This window comes from Poecilia latipinna, unplaced genomic scaffold (assembly GCF_001443285.1).
Source record: "Poecilia latipinna isolate Pla-1442-1.1 unplaced genomic scaffold, P_latipinna-1.0 Scaffold1679, whole genome shotgun sequence".
Taxonomy (NCBI): Eukaryota; Metazoa; Chordata; class Actinopteri; order Cyprinodontiformes; family Poeciliidae; genus Poecilia; species Poecilia latipinna.
In genome coordinates this window covers 40,300-50,145 of record NW_015114295.1, presented here as the reverse complement: position 1 = coordinate 50,145, position 9,846 = coordinate 40,300, and positions in this window count along the sequence as shown.

The following is a 9,846-nucleotide window of genomic DNA, read 5'->3' as shown; positions in this document are numbered from 1 at the left end:
CCTTTGAGTAAAAGCAGGTCCTTGCTTGTGGTTCTGGTTACTTCACAGCTAAGACGATTTCAGAAACATTGTTAATAAATGTGTTTGGAACCTCTTATATTTTTTAAGAAGATGTTGTTTATTTGTAAAAATGTTGCTCTACAAGATGAAAATGTCCATCTGCATCAAACACATATGTCAGCAATGGGGTCAGGGGCCCCACAAAATCCTTCAGAGGGCCCCAACCGGCCCTGTGCAGCACTTTGGACATCCCTGACCTAAACACAAGAAAAATATAATTAAAAAGTTTAAAATCACAAATTTAAGAAAGAGAAATCAGAGCACGACTTCAAAATCTTTTTACTCAAGTAAAAGTAAAAAGTAGCGGTCCATGAAATCACTCAGGTAAGAGTAAAAAAAGTATTTGGAAAAAAAATCTACTCAAGTACTGAGTAACTGATCAAATAATCATTTAATATTTAAAATTTACATCATCAGATGGACCAAGTAGAAGTTTAGGTATTTTAAGGATTAAAATGACACTAATTAATTTAAGTAACAAAAAATAAAATCAGGCAAAACATATTTTTTTTTCCCAAATCAGTTTCTTTCAATAAAAATCTTCTGAAACTTTAACAAAAACTGCAGGTGTGTCTCTGTGTCTGGTGAAGTTTTGGTTACAACATGTTTGTTTTTCATTCAGTTTGTAGAAAATCCAGAAATTTTACTCAAGTAAGAGTAGAGATACTTCATAATAAAGTTACTCAAGTAAAAGTACGGAATAGTAAAACACTCTACAAGCAATTTTTTTCAAAAAAGTTACTAAAGTAAATGCACTTAATAAATGTAACTAGTTACTACCAAACTCTTGTCATCACACCAGAGTAAAGCACTTCCTATTACTGGTTTTAAAACAAACACAACAGGATTTTATCATTTTTGCAGTGTTAGCTGCTATTAACAACACACATTTTGGCAATGGTGTGTTTCTATTAAGCAAATTTATTTTATTCCAATTTGCACATTTTTCAGTGGAAATATAGCTTGTGGAAACTTCACAATGAACTTCAAGCAACATGGATTCTGGTCCTCTCCACTCTTCTTCCAGTTTCATTGACCTTGATATCCAAGTAAAATGTAAACTTTACACTTTTTCCTTCCACTGAATTTTCTATGAATATGCTTGGATGCCTCACTCTGTGAACAACCAGCTTCTTTAATTATGTGGCTTCTCCTTATAGAGGGTGTCAATGATTTCTTCTCCATGATTAAATCCTACTGACCCAGAGTGAAGAGCATTGAGAGGCTCAGAAAACCTTTTCAAGTGTTTAGTGTTAATTAGCTGATTAGAGAGTGACACCATGAGTTTCCAATAAGTCACTTTTCCACAATATTATAATATTTGAGATGCTGAATTCTGGGTTTTAGTTATCTGAGTCATAATAGAAACCCAAATTAAAGCTAATATTAGCTACAAAGTTAAAGCTAGGTAAAGTACTAACAATGTACAAGAAATAAGGGCTTGAAAATTTTCACGTGATGTGTAATGAATCCATGTAATTTTCTGTGCTTTGTCACAATATAATTTATTTAGCTATACTTGTAAGTTTAGCTAACAAGTATTTATTTACTGCTAATGAATTATGCAAATCAAGGAAGTATTTAAAAAAATCATCATCAGATGGACCAAGTGGAAGTTTAGGTATTTTAAGGATGAAAATGACACTAATTAATTTAAGTAACAAAAAATAAAATCAGGCAAAACATTTTTTTCCCCCAAATCAGTTTCTTTCAATAAAAAATAAAGTATATGGGGAAAACATTCTAACACACTGGAAATTAAATTTAACAAAACGGTGGTGGAGGACAAATGTTAAATAGTAAAACATGGTATGACAGCATATTTACAATTAACGTGAATTTAAAGGAGCTAACAGTATATTTCAAGTCTTCTTGTGTTGCTATGAACAATAAAAACTAACAATGTCTATATCGACTTAGACGACTTAGCTTTAATTTCATATTTGAAGTGTTATTTTTGTGAAACATACTTTGGCCGCCAGGTGGTGCTGTGATCCAGCTCTTTACTCCGGGCTCCACTTAACAATAATATTCTGACATTACAGTAAATGGCCGCCAGGTGTCGCCATTTCTCCCTGATAATAAAAATTTCGGCTGCTGTGCGGGTTGTATTTCCTGAGTAGAGGAAACCACATACCACATTAACCCAGGCTGTGATTTAATGCATTGATGTCATGCCTGAGGTGGTTTTCTTTAGTTACTGACTGTATTTTTTATTATTATTAGAATAGTTAAGGATGTGTAAGTGATAAAAATGCAATATTTGTCAATAGTTTGAATATTTTTCATCTTATTTTTGTGTAGATTTCCTGCCCATCCCAGTGGAAATGCTGAGTCGTTTCAGTTAAATCTTTTGTTCCTATCTTTACACTTGGCCCTATAATCAAAGTTTAAATCTTTCTGTGGTTTTAAGGCTTGGCAAATGAATAAAGAAAACAATCTGTGGGTGTGAAATCCTGTTGTTACTAGGTAATTAAAAAAAATGGCAGGGCATACCTTACCTGAATTTCAACCTGATCAAAGCGGTTGGTGATAAAATAACATAATACTCTATGGCTTTAACAAGCTCAACTCTTTGGTTATCCACTACCCTACGCTAAAAGAAATACTTAATTTGGCATTATACTTAATAGGCAAAGGCGTGTTGGGGTCACTGTAGGAAAAATAAAAAAAGAAGTAAATTTCCACCCCAAAAAACTCAGAAATGTTCCTGAAATAAACTAGATCATTTCTGAGCTCTATAAAACTTAGCTTGAAAAAAACCTCAGAAAGTTCGAGCTTAATCTAAGAAATTTTCTAGAAAGAAACTAGGAAATTTATGAGTTTGAAAAGTCAAAAATATTCTAGAAAACAACTCAGAAATTTTGAGATTTAAAATTAAAAATTTCAAGTTTCAGAAATCAAAAATAAATTCTTGGTTTTTTTTGGAGAAAACTGTTGAGATGAAGCTCAAAATTTCTGAGTTTTTCTAACAAATGCTTAGCTTTTCAAACTCAAATTTCAAAGTTTTTCTGTGAAATAATGGAAACTTGATGAGCATTAAGTAGTTTGGCCACTAACTGAAGGTTAGGTTTTGTTTTCTTCTTCTGCTTCTTAATTCCGGTTGGTATTCCAGGTACTTTTGGTTTTCCTGGAGCATTCCTGTTTTATATTATTTCACAACTGCTTTATCTCCATTCTCCTGATGACATTCAGTGTTTATGTAGCCTCGGTTCACATCAAACATTGTGTTTTCTCAAAAAGGGCAAGCGAGTCCAATTTTTATCCAGTTACATAAGATCTACATCAATGCTGCTTGTTCCAGTAGAATCCAAAAGCAACATGTTTATTGTTTAATTAACTCTTTAACCTTTTATGTTACCTGATGTTCACACCTGTGTTCGGTTCCCAGCTGTCACTCACCTGTTGTTCAGCTGTCAGCAGTTCCTCGGGGCTCAGTGTTCTGCCTGGTTTCTTTTAATCCTTTACATATGTCTGTGTGTTTTATCACACTTTTTTTTGTTGTTTTTACACCTTACCTCAATGTTCTGGATTAACTTGCTCCAATGTTTCAATATTCAAGGGGCAGTATCATGTTACATCGATATTTTAGCTTCGCATCATGTTTTAATGTTATTCCTCTCATCATAAACAAACCTGGAGTGTCGCTTTGATTCTTTCATGAATGTTTGAGAAATCCTTTAATTCATTCAGCTGAGCAAAACGCCTAAGTGGACCTAGCTCCTCCTACCAGGACACAGCTCCTCCTTGGAGCTGCAGTTTCTAAGCTTCTGAGCTTCCACCTCAGCTCCTTCAGACTAGCCAGCAGCAATTAGCAAACACGTGGTGGGTCAGCTGATCTCACTACAGGAGCTACTTGTCAGCGAAATGCTGGAAAAAAACGTTGTTAAAAGGTTAACAGAGGAGCCCGATTTCAAGGAGTTAAAGTAAGTTTTAAAAAAAGGAAGTTATATTTGATGTACATGACAGCATTTTGATTTTGCTCTAAAATGAAATTATGTGCCTGGAAAACACACAATGACGCCCCTTTAAGGTCTACATGTTTTAAATCATTCGAAAGGCTCGATGTCTTCCTTCACATGTCATCAGGTCCTGCAGCAGGTTATTAATCAACCGTTTAATTTATTAGTCTATTGAACCATCCAAATATTTTTAGAGTTGACAGCTGAATCTAAACAGCTAACTATTTGTCTGGTTTGTGAAGTCATGATGTCAGGGGACTGATTTGACATTCTGTCTCTTTCAGAGCTTAGATAAAGTAATTATCATTTTCCTCAGGTCTCATGAACAATCAGCCGGTTTGGTCGTTTAGATTCAGAGTTTATTAGAACTGAGTAGATTTACAACAAACCTCTTAGTTTGAGAAAGAAAATGGATGCAGAGCTGTCTCTTACGGAGGAAGATTGGGGCCAATACTAAAAGAAAAGAATAATGAGATTAAAATCTAAATTTTCAGATTGAAGTCAGGATATTGGGGGAAAAAAAGTCAGAATTCTGAGATAAAGTAAATTATTTTCAGTCAGTGGCCCACATCCTTTCCCGTAATCGCTCTCCTGCACTGACCCTGCTCAAACCGGATCAGCTGCAGATAAAGCACCTGTCACATTGTGTAGATCTCTTCATCCTCTTTGAGCCTTAAAGTCAAACACTGAGAAAAAAACCAGGCTGGGAGTGAGAGCAGCTCCACACGTGCCAGAACCAGCATCCCTAAGGCAGCGTATTCCCAGCACCGACACCAAACCAACCGCAGCCTGCAGGACGGGCAGCCGGCTTCTGCCAACCGCCAACTATTCAGCTGGTGGTTGGTGGAAAATTCCCACAGAGTCTGTGATTATCTAAACAAAAAGAACAATAATGCTCCAGTGAACGACACCAGACATCTCTGGCGGCATTTCAAACCTCCTCTAAACAAGTTTGAACAAGAAGCGTAAACACGCTGATGCAACTTTGAGAAGCAAGGACAGAAACGAAACTTTGGCTCCCATTTTTTCTTTCTGCAGCGCTCCTCTAACTTTCGTTTACTGGCAAATAATAAAATGATGCTGTGATTGATTAAAGGGTTAATCCTCTCACTTTCGTTTACTGGTAAATAATAAAATGATGCTAGGATGTGGTTTAACCAAAAGGTTTGTGTTTGCAGCAAACAGTCATGTAGTCATTCTAGTGCAAATATCTGAGCTCACTTAAAAGAAAACAAAAATTACTTAAAAGTAACTTTTCAGCAAGATATAGGAATAATTACTTGTCAGTAATTATTTTAATACTAATGAAAATGTACCAGTTCCATTGGCAGATAACTTCATTTGAAACGGGAAAAATGTCTCGTTATAAGTGAACTGAATGAACTGACTGTGTGGAGGTCAAGTACCAGAGATTCACTGCAAAAACAAAATCTTAACAAGTATTTTTGGTCTCATTTTTTGTGCAAATATTTGACTACACTTGAAGAAATAAGACAACTTATAAGTTACTTTTTATCAAGACAGATAAGCTTGTTTTTAGTCAATAATTCTTTAATATTGATGAAAATGTACTAGTTCCATTAGCAGATTATTTAACGTATAACGAGGCCTTTTTCCTGTTTTAGGTGAAAAAAATCTGCCAGTGGAACTAGTACTTTTTAATTTACAAATTATTGACTTAAACATTTTTATCTGGCTGAAAAGTTACTTTTAAATCATTTTAAGTTAAAAGTCAGAATTTTGAGAAAAAATGTCAGAATTCTGAGATTAAGTTCAAAATACTGAGAAAGAAAAGTCAGAAAAGTCTGAGGAAAAAAGTAATAATTCTGTTTTTGCAGAAAAGTTGGACCTTTAGAGTTCAGCTGAACGAATGTCAGTTTATCCATCACAGTTCAACTTCTTGTATGTTTTCTTAGAAAACAGCCTAACTGCTTCACTGATGGGTAGCACAACGAGATGTAATCTACTTTCACTCTGAGCCAGATGTTAGGAAATCTGAAATGTGAAAACAACTGATCCTGTCTGCAGGATGAAAAGAGGCCTCTGTTTGGATTTCATCGCTGCGGTTCAGCGCTCAAAACCACTGATAACAAAACCTGCTTGTTCTCGCAATGAATTAGATAAGGAAAAGTTATTTTGGGAGTTCTCATTTGACCAGTTTGCTAAAGAAGTGTACGTTATATGTAGTGCAAAGGTAATACTTTATGAGTGACTCTGGAGGAGCTGCAGAGATCCACCGATCAGGAGGGAGATTATTTCACTTTTAGCTCGTACTTTTTCATCAATATTAAGGAATACTTAATAAACTTAATACTTTAAAAACCTCCCATTTCTTGCTGAAAAGTTACTTGTAAGTCACTTCTGTCTTATTTCAAGCTTAATACAATATTTGGGCTAAAAACTACACTAAAAAATACTTGGTAAGTGCAAATAAATCCTGATGGATGATGCACTTTAAAACTTAAAATCATGCAATCTAACTGATATTAGTTTAAATTTCTGGTTGCAGTTTACTTCTTTTTTTGCTGTATTGTTGAGATAAAACTCTTCTTAGTGTTTATTTTTCACTGCTTTGCAGTGCAAATATATATATTAGTCCCCCTGAAATAAGACAAAACTAACTTAGAAGTTATTTTCCAGGAAGATATAGAACAGGGGTGGGCAGCTCCAGGCCTGGAGGGCCGGTCTCCTGCAACTTTTAGATGCACCTCTACTTCAACACACCTGAGTCAAATAATGAGGTCGTTAGCAGGACTTTGGAGAACTTGACTGCATTTAGGAGGTGATTCAAGTGTTTTGGACCAGGGAAACGTCTAAGAGTTGCAGGACACCGGCCCTCCAGGACCAGGATTGCCAAGCTTGTTTTTAGTAAATAATTCTTTTAAATTGATGGAAAAAGGCCAAGTTTCACTGGCAGGTTGTTTCACCTGCAACATGGGGAAAACATTTTGTTCTAAGTGAATTAATCTGCAAATGGAACCAGTTTAATATTCATCAATATTAAATAATTATTTACCTAAAACAGTGTTTCCCAACCCTGGTCCTCGAGGCTCACTGCTCTGCATGTTTTAGGTGTTACTTTGCTTTAGCACAGGTGATTTCAATTGTCAAGTGTTTGCTGAACTGCAATCAGCTGAATCAGGGATATTAAAGCAGAGAAATGTCTAAAACATGCAGGGCAGTGTGCCTCGAGGACCAGGGTTGGGAAACACTGATCTAAAACAAGCTCCTTTATATCTCTAAAAAGTCACTTGTTTTATATCTTAAGTGGTAAGATTTATTTTATTTTTTGCAGTGTTATTCTGGCTAAAAACAGAAAGGGAAAGCATGAAGAGGCCCCAGACGGACCGTGTTTGGCCCAATCCAAACATGTCCGGTAGTAAAATAAATGACTTTCCACTGCTCAGCATCCAGCAGCCTATTAAAGCTGCAGCTGCGAACACATCGATGGGAGTCGGTTTCCATCTCCCACCGCCCCCTAGCCGTGAAAGAAAAACTGTCTTCACTCCTGTGGTCTCCGTTTTCTTGAACTGTGAATTCTCAAAGCTAATATTTATTACATTCACAAGGTTTTCTGGCGGGAAAGTTTGTTTTAGTTTAGCGGAAACCTTAACTTTGAAGTCTCTGTTTCCTGAAAATCACGTGGGAACTCCACAAGCTGTGGTGGACGGTGCCAGAGGTGGAGGAAGTTTTCCTCGGGGTGTAAGCGGAAAATTAAAGGAAAATAGATGATCATGCATCTCATTTTTTACTCTAAGTCGACTCAAAGGTGTCTATTGTTCTGCTAGCTTAAGCTGAACTGATTTATCAAACCAAACGGCAGCTCATGTCAAAGAGGATGCACAGAGGATTATCACAACTTTCTGCATTGTTTCTGCACTAAGTGAGTCAACTCTTGGTGTACACTCTGTACAGTGATCATTCAACCAGCAAATTACACTGCAAAAATAATTTTACCAAGTATTTTTGGATTAATTTCTAATGCAATTATTTTAGTACACTTGAAATAAGAAAGAACTACCTTACAAGTTACTTTCCACCAGGTATTAGATCAATAATTGTTTAATATTGATGGAAAATAATACTTATACTTAACTATTTCACTTATAAAATGAAAAAAAAAATATTGTTATAAATGAAATTGTGCTTTTAAAGGAATTGTTTAAATAAGTCAAGGTTCTATTTCTTGTGAAAAATGTTAGTTTTGTTTTATTTTAAGTAAGATATTTGCACTCGAATCTAATAAGCACAATAAATCAATAAATCGCATGATCAATTAAAACCAGCTCAATGATTTCAATTTGTATGATTTATTGTTTTTCTCTCTTTCTACCAGAAACTGGATGAGAAAAGTCTTCAGTTTGGTTCTTTGGTCTCAACCAGCCTGTTTTTGAAGGATAGTTTTCTTTAAAGAGACTCCATAATAAACTTTATTTGCTTTTTCTGTTTATTTTATTTAAAATGTTGCTGTTAAATGTTCATCAGAATTTAACGTCTATTGATCTTTATGATTTTTTTGTTGTTGTATTTTTACACCAAAAATATTGTCTCAAAACAACAATATTATCATTTATCACAATAACGTCTGGGTCAGTTTATTGTCCAATAAACTTTTGTGACAATCCAAGTTTACATTCATGCAACAGCTGTAAACATTGTCATATTACATTTTTCTTAAAGCTGTCAAGCCGATGAGATCTGTACTGAGATAAACTTCTGTCTGAATGTACTTTGGGTGAAATTTAATCACAACTTGAGCTTTCCAAACAGTTTTGTTTGGAGTTGAGCCAAGGACAGAAACTCTGGCAGAGCTTTAAGTTTCAGAACCTGCTCCGACCCATCACACGGTTAGATTTGCTTCAAGACATGTAGCTTCACATCGATACGCCCCATTAAGCATAAATCTGCCAATGTTGAGAGCTGGATTCAGATTTCAGAAATATGACATCATAAACTGAGGTATATGAGATATAAAATAAGTGACATGAATTTAAATGTAACCCCTAACTTTGGCATAAAGCCCATCCGTCTGCCCTCCCACCCCCTCATCTTGTAAATCATCAGAGTGGTGCTGAATGTAATCAGAGTTAATAACATGTTACAGGCAGATTGAGACCTGGATCTGATGTCAGTACAACACTTTGCTGCGGAAACGTATAAATTAACATTTCTGAAGGAATGTTGAAGCGATGCCAAGGTGCCACTCTGTCCTACAAATACAGAATATCTCAATATTCATAAACGTTAACCCAAAGAAGAAGAAACTGCTGAGCAATGTAACGCTGCAGGTTTAACTTGGCTAATAGAGCCGATCTGCTGCAACGACGTCATTCAAGTAAAATAATTCTGAGATTAAAGACAGAATTATGAGAAAAAAAGTCATAATTTTGAAATTAAAGTCATAATTATGGAAATAAGACAGGTACTGTGAAGTAAAGTGGAATAATCTGAAAAGTATCTTGCTATAAGTGAAATCATCTTAAATTGAAAGTTGTACTTTTTCATGAATATTGACGAAATATTGACATAAAACAAGCTCCTTTTTTCTCTTCTTATTTCTTGCTGAAAAGTTGCCTGTAAGTTAGCTTTCTCTTATTCAAGTGAACTAAGATATTTGCACTAGAAACTAGAGAAAATTACTTGGTAATATTTTGTGTTTTTGCAGTGTGATATAAAGCAATATTAAAACAGAGGATTTTTTTCTCAATTTTGAGTTTATAGAGGAGTTTATAGTACATTAAGAAAATAGTAGAGGTGTGCCGATCGATCGGTCACCGATCATAATCGGCCGATTTTCGTGAAAAAGTGCATGATCGGTGATCGG